Here is a 21,006-nt window from a genome sequence, read left to right as displayed (position 1 = left end):
CAGCATAGAGCCATAAGTTATTGCTGTACTTGTCAAGAATAAATCTCTGAGAGTCTAATATGAAATTCATTGTAATCAATCTTTTAAAGTTTTCTTTTTGGCAGATCCTTTGAGAAAAATCATTTTTAATCACTCATACTTATTATTAATTCTGAGAATTTTCAAGTTAATTAGAAATTTTAATATATAAAACCCTATTAGTTACTAGTCTTTTTTTATGATTTAAATAATTTTTTACATAGTATTACTCCTTAATCTAGCATTAATAACTTTTTACATTCACATATCATGTAATTGCATTAAAATTACATCAGATCCAACTACTGAATTATAAATACAGGGAGAAATAATAAACAACCATGATAATACCATGAGGAAAATCCACACTATGGGATACTTTGTGAGACAAATGTGTATAAAGATAAGCAATATCTGGAACTTCCAGTCAGGATGGGCGCATAGGTATACATGGCTTGCCTCCTCGCACAACCACATCAAAATTACAACTAAACTATAGAACAACCATCACTCAGAACTGCTAGAAATTGAGCTGAATGGAAGTCTGACAATTACAGAGTTAAAGAGACCACATGCATCCAGATGGGTAGGAGGGGTGGAGACTTGGAATGGGCTTGTCTCTCACCCATGTGTGGCGGGTAAGTATTTGGGAGGGACACCTCTGGAGCGAGGAGTCCCAGCCCTATACCAGGCACCACAGCGCATGGGTTCCAGTGACAGGAAGATAAGTCCACACAACTTCTGCCTGCAAAAACCAGTGAGGATTGAGTTGGTGGAAGAAACTTCAGGAGCCTCAAGCAGTTCCCCTTAAAGAACCCACACATGGACTTAGATTCGTTCTCTCTGAGCACCGGCACTAGGGTCACAGCTTGAAAGGCACCAGTGGCATAGGGGGAGGAACTGAAGTGTTTGGCATCAAGGCGAGAGCTGGGGCAGTTTTCTCTGAGACAGAAAGGCAGGTAGAGGCCATTGTCCCTTTCTGAGCCCTCTGACCACAAAGCCACACAGCTGGCAGGCCAGTGCCATATCTGAGATTCCATCAACCTAGCTAACACTGTTTGCTCTGTCTTAGAGATCTCCTGAGACTCCATCCCACCCAAGTTATAGGTCCACCCAAACTTATATTTTCCATATAAACGGCTGGTCTTGGCTCATGCTTCACAACTTCTTAAATCCTGTCAAACAAGCAACAGTTGGCTGCATCTCAGAGAGTCTCCAGTCCCCATACCTCTTGCTAAGTGGCCATAGGCCTGGCACTGGCAGCAGCCAGCCAAGATTCACAGTCTGGCTTTGCCTGGGAATGTCCAAGCCCAGCACAATTAGAAGCCATCTCAGATTGCTTTATAGCTCATGCAGGATGGTCCTGGGCAGAATACCGGTATGGACTGACCTTGGCCTGCACCACTCGGAAAACTCCAGAACCTGTGCACCCAGTGGACAGCTACAGACCATGTCGGAGCTGCATGACCCAGCCGCTGCACAGCTGATCCTCCATGGAGGATGGAAGTTGGTGGTTAGTGGTCACAGCTAGTGCTTGCAGCTGATTGGCCTGGGCAAACCCCTTCCATTGACCTGCCAACAGCAATCAAGGCTCCACTACAAGAGGAGGGAATACTCAGCCCACATGAATGGTGCACCTCAAATATGCAGCTTGGGTGATAGGAGAGGCTGTGCCACTGTACACTATAGGAACCCTAGAACATTAAGACATGCTATCAAGACAGGGACAACCTAATACAAAGATAGCTCTACCTAATAAAGAGAGAAAATCAGGGAGACTGCCAAAATGAGGAGATAGAGAAACATTGCCCAAATGAAAGAACAGATCAAAACTCAAGAAAAAGAACTAAACAAAATGAAGATAAACAATCCATCAGATGCAGAGTTCAAAGGATGCTCAAGGTACTTAGTGAGGATCTCAACAGCATACATAAGATCCAGTCAGAAACAAAAGATACACTAATAAATCACAAACAATTTACAGGGAAACAACAGTAGAGTGGATGAAGCCAAGAATCAAATCAATGATTTGGATCATAAGGAAGCAAAAAAAAAGGCCAAAAAACCCCCAACAAAACCCCAACAAAAAACCAAAACGAAAACCAAAACAACAAAACCAAAAAACCAAAAACAACCAATCAGAACAACAGGAAGAAAAAAGAATCTAAAAAAAAACCCAAGGATAGTGTAAGCAGCCTCTGGAACTACTTCAAGTGTTGCAACATTTGCATCACTGTGGCACCAGAGAAGAGAAATCAAGAAACTGGAAATCTATTTAAAAAATAGGGAAAGAAAACTTCCTAATTTGGCAAAGGAAATAGATATATAAATTCAGGAATCACAGAGAGTCCTAAACAAGATGGAAAGCAAAGAGGCCCATTCCAAGACACATCATAATTAAAATGACAAAGGTTAAAGATGAAGAGAGAATCTCAAAAGCAGCACGAGAAAAGCAGTCAGTTACCTACAGGGAGCTCCCATAAGACTGTCAGCTGATTTCTCAAAAGAAACTCTGCACGCTAAAAGGTACTGGGCAAGAAAATTTAAAAGTGATGAAAAGCATGGACCCACAGGCAAGACTGCCGCACCCGGAAAATATCATTTAGAATCAAAGGGCAGATAAAGAGTTTCCCAAACAAGAAAAAAACTAAGAGTTCATCATCACCGAACCATTATTAAATGTTAAAAGGGCTTATTTAAGAAAATGATCAGAACTATGAACAATAAAGTGGCAATAAATACCTATCTATCAAAAACTGAATCTAAAAAACTAAACAAGAACAAAGAATCACATCATGTATATGGTAGTGTTTTGATGATTGTCACTTGAGACGGGTTGTGGGGGAATGGGTGAAGAGATGAAGGGATTAAGAAGGACAAATAGGTAGTTACAGAATAGCCATGGGGATGTAAAGTACAGTATAGGAAATGGAGTAGCCAAAGAACTTAACACTAATGACCCATGGACATTAACAATGGTGTGAGGACTACCTGAGAGAGAGAGAGAGAGAGAGGTAGGGCTTGGTGGGGGGGTGGAATTGGGACAATTGTAATAGCATAATCAATGAAATATAATTAAAAAATAAAAAAATTACAAGATCCTTGTAATCTTGGGTTTGGTAATTCTTTGATAAGACACCAAAAGCACAAGCAACAAAGAAACAAACAAACAAACAGGACTTCATCAAAGATAAACTCTTTTATACTTGAAAAGACTTGAGAGCCTTGGCTGGTGTGGCTCAGTGGACTGTGTGCTGGCCTGAGAATCAAAGGGTCACAGGTTCGATTCCCAGTCAGGCACATGCCAGGTCCCTGGTGTGATGTGTGCGAAAGGCAACCATACATTGATGTTTCTCTCCCTTTCTTTCTCCCTCCCTTCCCCTCTGTGTAAAAATATATAGATAAAATCTAAAAAAACAAAACAAAAAAAAAAACAACCCAAAAACCACTTTGAATGGAGAAAGTGAAAACACAACCCACAAAATGGGAGAACATATTTTCAATGCATAAATCTGCTAAGGGATTTATTTCTGAATATATGAAGAACACTTACAATTTGATAGTAAAGACATATAACCAATTAACTGGGACAAAGTATTGAAATAGACAGTTTTCCAAAGAAGATATACAAATATTTAATAAGCATACAAAAAGATATTAAATATCATTAGTCATTAGAGAAACAAAAATCAAAATTACACTATCATTTATATCCACTAGAATGGCTATTCTAAGAAATTCCTCTAATTAAAAAGTGTCGGGGCCCTGGCTGGTGTGGCTCAGTGGATTGAGTGCCTGCCTGCGAATAAAAGGGTTGCTGGTTTGATTCCTAGTTGGGGCACATGTTTGGGTTGCTGGCCAGGTCCCCAGTAGGGAGCGTGGGAGAGGCAACCACACATTGATATTTCTCCTCTTCTCTTTCTCCCTCCTCCCCCTCTCTAAAAATAAACATATAATATCTTAAAAGAAAAAGTGTTAACAAGACCATGGAGAAATTGCATCACTCATGAGTTGTTGATGGAAATGTAAAATGGTGTAGCTACTTTGGAAACAGCAGGCAGTTCCTCAAATGATTACAGAATTACCATATGACCCAGAGATTGCACTTCTAGGTATATGCCTTACAGAAATAAAAATATATGCCCACACAAAAATTTACAAACTTATGTTTCTAGTAGTACTAGTAGAGTCAAAAGGTGGAAACAACCTAAATGTCCATCACCTGACAACTGGTTAAACACAGCAGAGGTATAACCATACCATGGAATACTATTTAGCTCCATAAAGAAACAATTGATGAAACTTATGTTACAACATGGAGGAAACTTAAAACATTCTGAGTAAAACCAGCCAGTCAGAAAAGACTACATGTTATTCTATTCATATGAACTGTGTTACAGAGAAATCTACAGAGAAAGTAACTCATTGTCTGGGAGATGATGGTGGTGGTGAGGTCAGGATCAAAGTGACAGCTAAAGAAAACAGAATTTCCTTCCTATGGATGCACCTAGAGGATATTATACTCAGTGAAATAAGTCAGCCAGAGAAAAACAAATACCATATGATTTCACTCATATGTGGAATCTAAAGGACAACATAAATAAGCAAAGTGTGAACTGGTGATTGCCAGAGAGGAGGAGTTGAGGGCCTCGGGGGGAAAAAGGTAAAGGGGTTAAGAAGTATAAATTGATAGTTACAAAATAGTCACAAGAATGTAAAGTACAACACAGGGAATAGTGTCAAACTCTCCAATATGTATAGTGCCAGTTGGGTACTGGAAATATTGAGGGAAACACTTTGTAAAGTATATGATTATCTAACCACTATGCTGTGTACCTGAAAACAGTATAAAATATTGAAACTATAATTGAAAAAAAAAGGGAATACAGTTTCCTGTTTTTATATTCATCAGTATATTCACATTAAAAATTTTGCTTGGGGTGAAATACACAAAATTTACCATTTTAACCATTTTTAAAAGACAATCCACAAAATGGGAGAATGTCATTTGCAAGTGAACCATCTGCTAAGGGATTTGTATCTGAATACATAAGAACTCTTAAAAATTCAATGCAAATCAACATTCACATAGTTGTATGATCATCACCACCACCCATTTCCAAAGCTGTTTTCATTTTGCAAAATTGAAATCATGCCCATTAAACAGTAGCTACGCATTCTTCTTTTTCCCAGATCCTGGCAACCACCATCCTACTTAGTGTTTCTATGCATTTGGTTTCAAAAGTAGACTCTCGCAATGTTTGTCCTTTTATGATTGGCTTATTTCACAAAACATAATGTCTTCAAGATTACTCACATTGTAGCATGCTCAGAATTTTGTTCCTTTTTAAAGCTGAGTAACATTCCATTGTATGTGCACACCATATTCTCTATATTCATTTATCTGTTAATGGGGATTTGGTTTGCTTTCACCTCAGTTTCTTTTTGAGGCAATGAAAATGCTCTATAACTGATCGTGGTGATGGTTGCACATATGTGAATAAACTACACACTATTAAACTATATACTGTAAGTGGGTAAATTTTTTTTTTTTAAATTGGTTTTAGAGAGGGGGAGACTGAGAGCACCAGAAATCAATTTGTTGTTCCACTCATTTATGGACTCATTGGTTGCTTCTCGTATGTGCCCTGACTGGTGATGGAACCTGCAACCTTGGTGTATGGGGACGACACTCAACAAATCCTGTTCACAAACAAGATAAATTAGAAAATGGCAAAATAGACAAAAGTGATGCATATGTAAAAGGTATTCACACAGAAGTTCTATTATATGAACTTGTCCACAAAAAGGTTGATTATTTAAGAAAAGTAAGTGTATAGGCAATACAAATGTTACTGCTCTCATGCTTCTCTTCATAATTTTGCAAATATTTTGATGGTATTTCAAATTATCATCATTATTTGAAGGGAAAAATAGTAAACTGTGTATTTTTCTCAAGCAATAATTAATTCATTTGAAAAGAAAGCCCACATCTGCTACAGCTTTTAGTGGCTCCTGAAGTTGATGTCTCCAATTGGCAAGGTGTGCTGGGAAGTTATTTGGTTTCCTGCTTTTTTTAGACCATCGAATGTCTTAATACTAATGATAGTTAAACAAGCTTCCTGAACTTAATAACATTACTTGGTAGATATGTGCTGTGTTCCATAAAGATGCTGTAAGGAATTTATAACAAATTTGGGGACTGTAGTATGCATCACATATTTAATGCTGTTTTAAAGAGACTGAAGCAGTTAACATAGAATGAAAACTTTGAACTCATGGGTTCCAATGTCTGATTCACCATCTGTGACAAATAAGCAAATTTCACCATAACTTAAACCAAACTTAATCAGCCAAGGAAAGTGGGAGCTTAAATTATTCAAAGGATACTCCATATTTCTTTTGATTCTTTTTGTTGTTGTTGTTGAATTCTCCTATCAATAACAGCACTGTTATAACTTGTTTTGCAGCAATTTTAATTCTGGCGGTGAAATTTTTAGAGGCAGAATTACAGAATAAAGTACAGTGATTTTATGTTTTGTTGAGTATCATCAGACTGATTTATAGGAACATGGGCTGACATGCCTAAGCAAACAGCAATATCTGTTTCCATACATTGTAAAGTTAACTGTTTTACCCTCCTTTTTTGGTTAATGTTGCCTTAAATATTGTTCGACTGCTTGTGAGAGTGAACATTTTCTCATGTCATAATTTACAATTAGTTTTCATTGAGTAAACTATTTTAATGTAATTTATTAGTAGAGTCTCACTGTTACTATTCTAAAACATAAGTGATAAAAATCTATATAAGCTTTATCAGAAGTATTTGTCAGTGCAGGTCAGCTGGTGATTCTTTTAGTTTTTGCATGTTTGAAGTAGTCTTTATTTTACCTTTGCCTCTGAAAAATTTTTACTTTTAAGAATTCTAGGTACTTTTCTTTCATTACTTCAAAAAAAGATGTTGCACTACTACTTTCTGACTGGTATTGTTTTTGTTTCTCTTTTTGTAAAATGTAAACTATATTTTATTATTTATGCTATTACAGTTTTCCCAGTATTTCACCATTTGCCCCTCTCCTCCCAGCACCTCCCACTCCCTCAAGCAATCCTCCCACCATTGTTCATGCCTATGGGTCCTGTATACAAGTTCTTTGGCTACTCCATTTCCTATCCCTGTAATTTACATCTCCATGGCTATTCTGTGACTATCTATTTGTACTTCTTAATCCCTTTACCTCTTTACCCACTTCCCCATATGCCCCTCCCATGTGGCAACCATCAAAATGCTCTCTGTATTCATGATTCTATGTTCTTTTTGTTTGCTTAGTTTTAAAAATTCAATTGTTGATATGTATTTATTGCCATTTCATTGTTCATAGTTTTGATCTTCCGCTTAAAGGAGACCCTGTAATACTTGTTTGGTGGCAATCATCTCCTTTAGCTTTTTATTGCCTGGGAAGCTCTTTGTCTGTCTGTTTATTCTAAATGATTGCTTTGCTGGGTAGAGTAATCATGGTTGTAGTTCCTTGCTTTTCATCACTTTTAGTATTTCTTGCCTATCACTTCTAGCCTGTAAAGCTTGAGAAATCAGCTGACTGTCTTTTGGGAACTCCCTTATAGGTGACTGACTGCTTTTCTCCTGCTGCTTTTGAGATTCACTCTTTGTATTTAACTTTTGGAATTTTAATTATTATGTATCTTGGTGTGGGTCCATTTGGGTTCATCTTGTTTGGACCTCTTCGGGATTCCTGCGCTTGTATGTCTATTTCTTCACAAAGTTATGGAAGTTTCTGTCATTTTTTACAAATAAGTTTTCAATTTCTTTCTTTCTCTTCTCCTTCTGGCATCCCCATGATGCAAATGTTGGTATGCTTGAAGTTGCCCCAGAGGCACCTTACACTACCCTTATTTTCTTTGGATCATCACTTCTTCTTGCTGTTCTGATTGGGTTTTTCCGCTTCATTATATTCCAAATCGCTGATTTGATTCTTAGCTTCACCACTGTACTGCTGATTTCCTGTAAATTGTTTTTCATTTCAGTTAGTGTATCTTTCATTTCTGACTGGTTCTTTTTTATGGTTTCCATTTCTTTTTTTATGCTGTTCAAGTTTTCTCTTGCGTTCATGTACTTTTCCCATAAGTTCACTGAACATCCTTATAACTAGTGTTTTGAACTCTACATCTAGTAGATTGCTTGTCTCCATTGGGTTTAGTTCTTTTTCTGGAGTTTTGAGCTGTTCTCTCATTTGGGTATTTGTCTCCTCCTTTTAGCAGCCTCCATGTTTTTTTCTATGTATTAGGTATAGCTAGCATGACTCCCTGTCTTGATAGCATGGCCTAATGTAGTAGGTGTCCTGTAGGGTCCAGTGGCACAGCCTCCCAATCAAGCAAGCTGGTTACTTGATATTTACCCATACTATGGTCTGAGTACACCCTTCTCTTATAGTTGAGCCTTGACTGCTGTTGGTAGGTCAATGGGAGGAATTTACTTAGGTTGGTCAGCTGCAAGGACTGGCTATGACCATTGACCACCAACCTCGACCACTGTGGAAGATCAGCTGTAAAGGGGTCCACTCCACAGAGTGGGACTTACTTCTGCATGACTCTGGTGTCTGCTGAATCCACCCCTTGAGTGTGTCATTTGTGGAGGTGGTTGAGTAGTGGTGTTCCAACATAGTATCCCTGTCTACTGGGTGGGCAGTCTCTGGGACCTCCTGGGAGTTGCAGGCCAAGGTTGGCCACTGCTTGCATATTGCCTGGGACTACCAGGCATAAGTTACAAAGTGATCTGCCAATGGCTGTTACATTTGCTGGGCTTGGAGGTGTCCAAATAAGGCCAAGCTGTGAATCAAGTCCGACTGTTGCTAGTGCCCACACTGGGGTCAGTTAGTGAGAGGTATGGGGCTCACTGAAGCCAGATAATGCTTGTTTGAGAGAATTTAGAAAAATTTGAAGCATGAATCAAGACAAGCCATTTGTATGAAAAAGACACTAGAAACTGTTTGGGGGGGGGGGCGGCTCCTGAAAGATGAGTTGGGCAGAGCCTCAGGGAATCACTACAGTGGGGCAAAGACTGTCAGTCAAGTTGATGGGTCTCAGATATGGCACCTGTCTACCAGCTGTGGGTTGAGGGCTCAGAAAAGAAACAGTGGCCTCTGCCAGCACTTCTGTCCAGGAGAAAGCTGTCCCCCAGCACTTGTTTTGATGCCATACACTTAAGTTCCTCCCCATATGCCTCTGGTGCCTTTCAAGCTGCTGCCCCAGAGTTGGAGCTCAGAAGGAGTGAGTCTGAGTAAGTACATCTGTGAATGCTTTACAAGGAACTTTCTGGAACTCAAGCCATTTCTGTCCCACAACCCAGCCTCAATCTCCACTGGTTTTTATAGACAGAAGTTATAGGGACTTATCTTCCTGGCCCTAGAACCCTGAACTGTGAGGTCTGGTATGGGCTGGGACCCCTCACTTCGTAGATATCCCTTTTGATTTTTATCTGCTAATACATTCATATGGTACCAGCCCATTTCGTGTCTGCCCCTCCTACCAACCTCAATGTAGGTTCTTCTTTAATTCCATAGTTGTAAGACTTCCTTCCATTTAGCTTGATTCCTGGCAGTTCTGAATAATGATTGTTTTGTAGTTTAGTTGAAGTCTCTCTGTAGATCTCCACAGTTCTTTCTGTCGTTATCTTGTCTTCAGTAGTCTGCCCTGTAAACTCTAGCCACTCTGGCTTCCTCAAACTCCTAACTCCGTCTCCTTGATTTAGAGAGATGGTCTTCTTGGGTTCTCCTTCCCTCAGTTGTAAATAAAAAACTCTCTAAGTAGCAAGCTGGACAATAAAACTGTTTTCCCTCTCTCAGGCTTTATCATCCTTTACTGCCTACTAAAAACTGTTTCATGTTTCTTTTTTTTTTGGCAGGGCAGGGGTGGGGGTGGTTAAGTTAATGTAGAAGGATAAATCCAGTCCCTGTAACTCAATCTTGGCTGGAAATTAAAGTCAAGAGGATGTAGATTATTAAGACCCTTCCCTCAACATGCCTCATATTGTCCCCAACATCAGTTAAGTAAAGTTCAGAAATCAGCACACTCCAAAGCCACACAAATTATACAGAGAATATACCAGAAAGGCTCTACTAAAACAAACCACTTCTGCTTCCTAAACTGGGCCTATCTCAGGGGATTGCTTGTTATCTAGGTTACCTATGGCTTAGAGAAATATCAAATAGAACAACAGGCCACTCAAAATCTTGGGCTGCAAATGAAGTCACTGTGGATTTTCAGCAATTTACAAAGTTTGAAATTTACTTGGGAAAGCAAGCTGTAAAAATCTAATAGATAATTCAAGAGTAGGCAGGGTAGATTAAAATATTTCATCTTTTCCCTTATGTTTTAAAAATATATTTTATTATCTGAATTTCTCCTTTATACAAATTCCTTCTCTTCTATGTTTCAAAACAGTACTATTTTTGAATAAGAATTCATCTTTTTTCCACAAGACATCATGAACTGTCTATACTTGTGATTTAGTTCTTAGAGCTCTTTAATCCACTATGTGCTATATCAAAGGTTACAAATCAGCTTTTCTTGTTATATCCAATGCCCTCTCCCCACTCTTCTTAATGGTCTCACTCATCCCCAGCAACATCTGACTGCTAACCTTTGAAATCTCCTTGTTTGTTGGCTTCCATAACACTTTTTTGTACACTGTCAGCCTTCATTTCAGATGATTTCCTTTTGGTCTTTTTTGCTGTCTAATAATTATATTGTATAGGAACTGGCAAACTGACCACTAGGCCAATTATAGCCTATTGTCTACTTTTGCGTGCTCTGAAAACTGAGAATGGTTTTTACAGATAAACATTTGCAATCAATTTGACAGAGAGCCCCAATTTAACTTTGAACCCCAATTAAGAGAAATATTACTCCCACCTAAAGTAATTCTATTCTTCTCATTAGTAGACCTGTTTTTTTTTTTTTAATGTGCTCAATTATTATTATATTTTGAATTGTGTCAGTAAAAATGTTTGGAAGTATTTTCTCTTGTTATAGAAATACCCAGAATGGTATCTAGTTTTATCTCTTTGTCTATAAAGTCTAAAGTATTTTCTGTGTGGCCTAATACAGAAATTGTGCTGACCCTAGATCTAGTATGTATTTTAAAGTAAAAGATATCCAAATTACAAGTATGCTAATATCCAGCCCCAAGACTCTACTGTTGCTAGAATATTTTTCATTAAGATTATCTCAAATTTTTCTTTAATCCCTATTTATAGAATCACCAAATATTCATTTCTTCCTTCAAAGTGCCTTTCAGATATTATCTCCTTTCTACTGTTATCACCACGGTAGAGGAGGATGCTTATGTTATGACACCTTTCTGCTTGTGGTCCTGCCAAATAAAATCCATTTAAATGACTGCTAGTAAATTCATTTCTTTAAAAGATAAACTTTATCACATCAATTTTATACTTTAGAAACCAGAATTACTTCCTATTAAGAGTTTAAAATACAAATTCTTTACCTGACCTCTTACTCAACCTGATTTCTCTCTATTCCAACCTATTAGGGAAAATTCAGATACGCTGTGGAAAGACATTCAAGGATGTTGTTTCACGAAAAAAATCATAAAAATAATCAAAACATTCATAAAAATAATTACACATATGCACAAAAATTCAGTAACACAAATAAAAACATCCTTAATCCTCTACATCAAAAATAAAAACACCAATCCTCCATTCCTAAACCATAATTTTTTCACATATCTACTTAAGAAAGTAGTAAAAGTAATAGAAAAATACACATCATACTCTAAACAGTGATTATCCTGGTGAATAGTAATTGCTTTGCACAAAGGGCAATGGGTAAGGTAGAATTTTAATATTTTATTCCATGTATTTTATATGGTTTAATTTTTAAGCCAGAGCTTATGAATGAAATTTTTAAAAAATATAGAAGACACAATGTTTAAACATGATTCACATGTTATGTGTGAACTGAAAAATGAGTTAAGTGAACCAAAATTTAACAGCGGTTATTTTTGAGTGGTGAGATTATAGTTGATTTGCCTTTTCACACTTTTTTACATTTTGAAATTTTTCAAATTTTCAAAAATGACCATGTCATATATACAATCAAAAGATCCAAACAAGTTAGTTAGAGAAAAGATTGTTTTAATAGACAAAATACAGATGTGCACAGATGTAGGAAAAATATTTTGGGTATTTTTCAACAATAGAAAGAGAGAAAGACTGAAGGAGCCACAAGTGTGACCAGTTTCCTTAGGCATAAAATGAAGAGCTTTTGGCATGAAATATCACCCCTCCTCATTTTTTTTTTTTTTTTTTTTAAGATTTTATTTATTTTTTAGAAAGAGGGGAAGGGAGGGAGGGAGAAAAACATTCATCTGAGAAAGCTCTCACACACCCGCAGTGGGGACCTGGCCCGCAACTCAGGTGCCCTGACTGGGAATCAAACTGGTGATCTTCAGTTCATAGGCTGGCACTCAACCCACTGAGTGATGCCAGGCAGGGCTCCCCCCTAATTCTTTAAAGTTATCTACTTAAATATTATTATAATCTAAAACAGTAATATTGGGGTGACCACTCTGTAAAGTACATGACTGTCTAACCACTATGCTATACATCTGCAACTAATACAGAATATTGAATGTAAACTGTAATGGAAAAATAAAATAAATTAAAAAAGAAAAATAAAGTATTACTATCACTCATTTTTAGTTAGTTTAAAAGAAATGAAATACCTACAGCATACATCCTCTTCCTTTCACGTTTAACATTATTTTTGTCCATAAAACTTAATTTACTCATTAATTTTGCTGATAAATTCATGCCTACAAAATAATAAAAAGCGGTCCCCTACATAAAATGAATGTTCTAAAAGGCATTGTCTTAGCACCAAAAGTAACTTTTCAGGACAGGTGTTAACAACTTCCTTTTTAATAATAATAATAGAAGTGAAACTTTACTAAAAGGTATGGTTCAATTTGGAAATAATTGTTCTTGATAAGTATTTCCATGGGTGGCTTAGGGAAACAAAATGAAAATGTGAAACAAGAAGTTTAGGAGAAATATAATGAATCTAAGATAGGTTCCAGAAGTAGGATAAAGGGACACTGGAGGAATACTAGGATACAAAAATGAGGAAAAACAGACTGTGGGGAGGAAAGAGGGAAATAGTTAAAAGTAGACTTTCTTTTTCATTATTTTGTATCTTGTGAAATATTTTTGAGAGTTCTAAAAAATAATGGTTAGTCTTTTTAAGTTTCTCTCTATGTATGCTAGCCCTTTGAGATTATAGATCAAAGACAAAGGTATAATCTCCTTTTGAGTTTCAAGATAAAAATGGGAAAATGAAATATAAAATAGGAGAAAAAACCCACTAAAACAAGAGAAGTTTGAAGATATTACCCAACTAATTTGCCAATTTTGAAGACTATAGGAATAAAGTTAATTTTCTTTCCACACCAAAGAATGTGGAGAAATCCCTGATTCATTGTAAAACTAGCTCATCTAGCCAGTACATGTATGGTTTGCTTAAAGTGGAAGGTCACATAACTTACATTAGGCTATGCTAAATCTTTACAGTATATACAAAAACATAATCCACTCCAAACATAAGTTGCCAATAACTAAGAGGTTGGCCCAAAAGTAAAAATAATTCAAATTCTACTTTTCTGCATACGGAGCCTCTGCAAGAAAGTGAGGCTGTTAAGCAATACAAACTACCAAAGACATTTTTCAAAACAAAGTCTCATTTAGTGTTTTGAAGAAATCTTAATTCTTATAATCTGGTAGTTGAGTGAAGGCCATTACAGTCCATTTAGTAAAAACAGAAGAGTGTTTGGATCAGGACCCTGTAGCTTAGTGTTTAAGATATATGTGCCGTCTAACAAACTGAAATTTATTTTACTTGTTAGTATGGAGTCATAGACAGTTTTATCTTGGGATATTTGTCTTGGATGAAAATTTACTAATAAAGGCAAACACATTATGACTTCATTGTGAATGTGTAAAATAATACTAGGTTATGGCTACACATGCACAGTTGAAGTCTAAGGATAAAAACAAGACAAGAGGGTTGGTTAGTGTAGGCCAATGGGTCTTCATGCTTGTTGCCTGAAGAATCAACTGGACAGCTTTAAAAAATAATGATGTTTAGGCTTAAGATCAGTCCCAGACTGATATAGAGACTTATGACTGGTATTTTTAAAGAGCTCTACAGGTGAATCTAACATGTTGCCAAGATTGGACATCACTGGTAGATATGTTAATAAGGAAGATTGCTAGAAATCAGAAAAAAGAGTTCAGGCCTTCCAGTTAAATTCTATGGTTAACCTTTTCTGTTCCATAGTTCCAATACATAACATAAAAATAAACACATATTCTTACCCTTTTCAGAAGGATCACTGTGAAAGACAATGTTTGAGAAATGTAAAAACTTTGGGCAAGAAAATTTTTCAAGAAAGTTTTACTTGAATTCCTAAGCTTTCTATATTAAAAACACCAGTTTAGCCCTGGCCGGCTAGCTCAGATGGTTAAAGTGTTGTCCTGATAAGCCAAGGTTGCAGCTGGGGCACATACAAGAAACAGGCAATGAATGCATGAACAAGTGAAAAAAAACAAAGCAATTCTTCTCCCCCTTTCCCCAACTCTGAAAAAAATCAATAAATAAAATTTAAAACAAACCAACCAACCATCAGTGTACTAGGAACTTAGGATGAAGACCAAGTAGACAAGGCTCAAACTATAATGCTAATGTTATACACCATTCGGTTAACAAACTATCTAGGATCTAGGCTTATCTTACTCCTTACTAGTCTCAAATTATCCCTTCCTTATATTCATTTTTCCTGGCTTTCTAATTGTTTCATACATATAAATTTAGCTTTCCTTAAAAACCATAGTTTCCTAAGGACAAGGACTATGTCCCATCTTTCTTTCATATCTATGTATATTTTAATATGCAAATTCTTGTGGCAATGAGTCTTTTGAATTGGAGAGAAAAAGCAAACATTTAGGTATTCTGACAAAAAAAGGCTATAGACTTGTCAAGTTTTTAGTTTTTTTTACTTGAACATCATGCTTTGGTGAGATTTAGTCTGCTTTAACAGTGGAAATGAACTAAAACTCTGTAACAGTATGAACCCATTATTGGAGCATTCTGCATACCTTTTGGTGCCTAAAAAAGTAGTAGGTACAAAATTCAGTTTATTCTCCTTATTCATAACAGATATATTCTATAAAGTCAGGTGAACACCGAATTAGCAAATACTGTGTCATTGTTCCCATGGGAAATCCATGGTTAGGTTACTGAGAACCTCACAATATTTTTGTCAACTGATCATGCTCTAACAAATATACTTACTCTGTAAAACACATCATAACCTTCTTATATTGAGGAAAACTAGGCAGAACTTCAGCACTATGCTTGGGGGCCATTTTAAGCAGAGAAATCACCAAATAATAGTAGAAAAATGCAGAATCTGTGGCACTGAATAGAATGTGAAAAAGACCTGTTTGTAGAATGAGAGCTGAAATAAGGCGGCAGAGTAGTCAACTTGTTTGATCTCAGCTGAGACAGTGCATGCCGGGTGACTCTCATTTTTTACTGTCTGTGCATGTCTGTGAAAGACTGAGAAAGTGCTTGTAAATATCTATTTTGGCATTACAAATACATTTTAGCAAATAGGCAAATTCATAAATAGGATTCATGATGAGATTCAACCAACCGTACACATTTTTCTTTACGGAAGTAACTCTGAGAGATAATGTAATATATTTTTCATTTTTCACCTGTTTTTGTAAAAATATAGATTTCAATTTCAGTGAGGTAAATAAAGAAATACATTTTCTTAAATCTCAAAAAGGGAGTATCATTAAAGCAGTTTTGGTTTGGGATACCAGAAAAGAACAAAGAGGGAGATTATGGTTACAAAGAACACATAAGTAAATGAGAAAAAAATATGTAACAGTACAGAAATTCACATCTTACTATATAGTCTACTTGGGAATAATACCCAAAATAAAAAATATTTGCAGTCTTAAGGACAAAATAGTGATAATCCGTGATTTCTTCCACCTTTCTTATTTTCTTTTTGGGGAAGTGTCTAGTCATCACAATAATCTGGAACAGAGCTCAGAATCAGGTAACACTTAAAGGCATGTGAACTGTTAGAACTGATGTGACAAATTCCTCAAAGACACCAGAACCTTTTTTCATAGTAGAGTCTTCCAGAATCAGACTCATAGCCTTTCTTTAAAAAACCCAGTTATGGCAACTCCATTACCAAATTAAAACGAGTACACTGACAATAACTGACAGCAAGGAAAAGACCATAAGTTTAGTTCAATCCGCAGCCTATGATAGTTCAACTTATGATTTTTTTGATTTTTGTAATGGTGCAAAGAGATAAGCGTTCAGTAGAAACTGTACTTCAAATTTTGAATTTTGATCTTTTCCTGGGCTACCAATACGCTGTATGATGTTCTCTTTGATGCTGGGCTGTGGCAGTGAGCCACCGCTCTGGTCAGGCACATGATCAAGAGGGTAAATAACTGACACTCTGCAGTGCATTCGTTGGGTTAGATGATTTTGCCCAACTGTAGGCTACTGTGAGTTTAAGGAAGGCTAGGCTAAGTTATGATGTTTGGTAGGTTAAGTATATTAAGAACATTTTGACTTACGATATTTTTAACTTAGGATGGGTTTTTCAGAATATAACCCCATCATAAGTCAAAGAGCATCTATAAATGAAAATATCCCTAACATGCTTCAAGATACTGTGGATGAGTGGATAAAACAACCATGGGATATTTACACAATGGAATACTACTCGACTGTAAAAAAAGAAGAAAGTTTTACCCTTTGTGACAGTATGGATAGACCTGGAGAACATTATGCTAAGTGAAATAAGCCAGTCAGAGAAAGATTTACCCTATGATTTACTCGTATGTGGAATTTAATGAACAAACTGAACTAACAAGGAAAATGGGGACCGACTCATAGATGGAGAGCAGGATGCCAGCTGGGGGATGTGGGGAGAGCTTAGGAGGTGGAGGGATTGAGCAAAAAGGAAAAGGGACTCACGGACATGGACCACAGTGTGGTGATTGCTGGGAGGGGGAGGGTATAAGGGGACTAAATGAAAACGGAAAAAATATAACAAAAACAAGACAAAACAAAAGAACACAGGCAAGTGTATACATATTTTAGAATATGGAATTTCCATACCCAAAGTATAGACATGTAATCACTCACACCAATCCTGTGAGGTACTAATTCCTATCTTACAAATAAGAAAACCAAAGTGCAAAAAGACTAACTTGCCTAAAGTCACACTGGCTTGAAAGTCAGATTTTGTTTTATTCCAAAGCTCTTTTTTTTTTGTTTGCTTGTTTTTTTTTTTAAGTTTACAAAGATCTATTGAAGCAGAAACAAAATTGTTCAGATGCTGGTTGGAAAAAAGCAGTTTTTATGGTATTCAAAATACTTTTTAAAAAGTATTCTAGCAGAAGTCTTCTTTGTAAACTAGATTATGTTGTAAACTGTTTTCTAAATCTCTTAGGAGTGCTGGTTCTTAAGAACAAGAGCTTATTCTTCTTCCAAATCTATCTTGCACTCCTGAAAAACTGCAGAAAGGCACTTGAAAGCTGTTTCTTTAAGATATGGATTTCTTTTTTGTTCTTGCTGGTTAATATATTGCTGCACCGACTGTGTGCAATTTTCATTTCAGATCCTCATGAGTCTGAGAAGTTTCATTGATGACCTGTCCATTTCTAGTTTCAACTGTCTTAATTAGAAGTGTCCTTTTTGAGTGGGTGTCAACCAGAGGGAGTGAATCCAGGTTGGTTTCCCTCAAGTTCAGGGAAGAAAAGTTGGGAAGAGACAGAGAAATCCTGTTCTCCTCACCTCCCAGCACCTTCCTGCAGGTAGCAATCTCTATGTCAAGAGCCATCTTAACATTCAGCAGGTCTTGGTATTCACGAAGGTGACGAGCCATTTCTTCCTTCTGTTCTGAATCTCATCCTGCAGGTGGCCAATAGTGTCTTGGTAGTTAGCAGCTTCAACAGCAAAGTTCTCTTCCATTTCACACATCTAGCATTCCAGGGACTCATTAGTTCCTTTAGGCGCACCCACTTCACAGGTGAGGGACTGCACCTATCTCCGGTCCTCATTTGACTCCTGCTTCGCCTGGCGCAGGGCATCATTGTTTCGGTTAGCAGCCTCAGAGAGGTCAACAAATTTAGACTTGTACCATTCCTTAGCCTCCTGAAGGTTCTTGGCAGCCACACTTTCATACTGCTGATGTACATCATGCAGGGCAGCCGTAAGGTCAGGCTTGGAAACATCCACATCGATTTGTACGTGCTGCTCCTGAATCTGATCCTGCAGCTCCTGGATTTCCTCATCGTGGAGTTTCTTCAAAAAGGCAATCTCTTCTTGCAAGGATTCAACTTTACGCTCAAGGTCGACGTGCCAAAGAAGCATTGTCAACATCCTGTCTGAAGGACTGTAGGGTACCTTCGGCTTCCTTTCTCTGAAGCATATTCTCCTGCAGCTTCTCCCGGAGCGGCATTAGGTCCTCTGCCAGGTTGTTGCACTCTACCTCCATTCGGGCCTTGTTGTTGGTGAGCTGGTCCACCTGATGGCATAGCTCCCGCATCTCCTCCTCGTAGAGGTCCCCCAGACACGACTTGCCCTGGCCTTTGAGCTGCTCAAGCTTGGCCAGCAGGATCTTGTTCTGCTGCTCCAGGAGGTGCTCTTTGTCTATGTAGTTGGCGAAGTGGTCATCGAGCTCCTGCAGCGCCACATCCTCATTAGTGCAGGTGTTCTTAAACTCGGTGTTGATGGCGTCGGCCAGCGAGAAGTTTACGGAGTCTTGCAGCAGCTGCACGCCGAGAACTGCTCTGCAAGTGCACGGATGAGGAGCGTGTGGTGTACACTTTGCTGGGGGATGAGGCGTAGAGGCTGCAGCTGGTACTGGGGTGCAGTGCGCTGCCCAAGCTGTAGGAGTGGGTGGATGTGGTCACATAGCTCTGGCTGGTGCTCGGCCAGCGGGCTGTGTCGCGACGGCCGATCATCTAGTGGTAGGAGGACAAGAACATGGACCTGGTAGATGTGGCTGTGGAGGGAGGCAGTGGGTTAGGCGCAGCGGTGGTGGGACTGGCTCTTGGCGGAGAGGGGAGCGAGGCACGGTAGATGTGGGCAGTGGGAGAGCTGCTGCGTCTCTGGTGCGGGGACCCCGGTGTGAGAGTGGCAGAGCTCCAAAGCTGTATTCTTAATAACCACATCATGCCATATGATTACTAATTCCTAATGGCGCAGGATTCACTTGTCTAAAAAAGTAGCTAATTTAGATCACCACATGCCCTGATATCAGATCAGTGACATTTCATGAGGAAGAGCCTCAAGGAATGCGGCATACATTTGGGCTTCTGATAAAATGACGTAACAACCAATCAAGCATGCAGCTATAACTACAGTGTAGTAATATAAACAAATGTAAACTGGCAGAAAAAAATCTACTGTATCAGTTGTAAAACTAAATTTGAACGGACCAAATTCTCACACTATATACAAATACCATAATCATATATGTAAACATATACAACAGTATAAAAATAAAAGTTTTAGACTAATTTATGTGTAAAATTATTTATAAACTCCATTTCATGTGCCTCTGCTATTTAATCTTGCTCATGTTTCCATACCCACATCTATGGAAACATGAGGAATATTATATTAGTATATAATTAGGCACAGAAAATGTCAAAAAGGATAAAAAACTAGGATAGAAACATGGGTTACCCAACCTATGTGTGGACGGGAAATGATAAAAGTGGAAGGGATGGGGGGAGAAAGGAGGTTAGAACAACAAAAAATTGCCTGCGTAACATGATTCCATACGTTGAATTATGTTCGTAAAGAAACTCGAAGAGCTCTGGCTGGTGCAGGCCAGGTCCCCAGCTGGGGGTGTGCGAGAGGCAACCGATCGATGTATCTCTTACACATCAATGTTTCTCTCTCCCTCTCTTTCTTCCTCCTTTCCCTTCTCTCTTAAAAATAAAACAAATCAACAATACCAAAAAACACCTAACAAAAGCCACAACAGAATGTTTCAGACTAATACTTACTCATCTGATATTCATGACATATTAATAAGGAAAAATGCAAAATAATGTCTTTCATTAGAACCTACCCTACCAATTCCAATAGGTGTGTATTTATATGTGCGTATTTGTATGAGCAGCAGGCCAATACTAACAGAATGCACACCAGCTTGTGAGTGCTTGTGACCTGGAGGTGGGGGCAGAGTGGGAACATGATGGTTAGCTTTCCTTTTACACATCTTTATATTGGTTGTTCCACTTGTGCCAGCAAGTATCATTTATTTTGTAATTAAAAAATCTAATAAATTTAAAAAGTATACAGAAGTTACAGAAACAATAATATTAAGGCCAATGATATACTACATAAATGAGAATTAAGTATATATATGGACAAACACATATGTGCAAGGATTTACCAAGCTTCTATCTCAGCTGGGCCTGTTGTAGGTGTGTAAATAGTCAGACAAACCTCTGCTCTGCATGTAAATACACTGGAATATGTAAAATAAAATATAATTTATACAAGCTAGCACATCTAGACTTATAAAGGGATGGTCTGTATATATTAATACTTAGATGGTAATTCAATGATCTGATTAATGGTAAATGCCAACAGTTGATCTTTAAGTGGAAATCTGAATATTATGGCAATTTGTTTATTAAATACTACCCAGAACTAGAAATAAATTTTTCTGTAAAGAATGCTATTATATTTTGAAAAAAGTCATTAGTTAACAAATATTTTTTACCCAAAGGAGTCTTTAATTAACCCTGTATATGACTTGATTTCCTACTGAATAACTAGTCTAAAAGGTACCAGGATACAAGTCTGACAGGATACACATTCCTGCTTTATATG

The 21,006-nt window shown here is 37.6% G+C and overlaps 1 protein-coding gene and 1 pseudogene across 6 annotated transcripts in view; both read right to left on the bottom strand.

Moving 5' to 3' along the window:
- Positions 1-21,006, bottom strand: part of R3HDM1 (R3H domain containing 1) — a 199,943-nt gene that overhangs the window by 15,598 nt on the left and 163,339 nt on the right. The gene's annotated exons all lie outside the window — the stretch shown is intronic.
- Positions 17,658-19,206, bottom strand: LOC129061739 (vimentin-like; annotated as a pseudogene).

This window comes from Pteronotus mesoamericanus, unplaced genomic scaffold (genome assembly GCF_021234165.1).
Source record: "Pteronotus mesoamericanus isolate MK-2021 breed Mesoamerican mustached bat unplaced genomic scaffold, CSHL_Meso_final scaffold_651, whole genome shotgun sequence".
NCBI lineage: Eukaryota > Metazoa > Chordata > Mammalia > Chiroptera > Mormoopidae > Pteronotus > Pteronotus mesoamericanus.
This window is presented reverse-complemented; position numbering and strand designations above follow the sequence as displayed.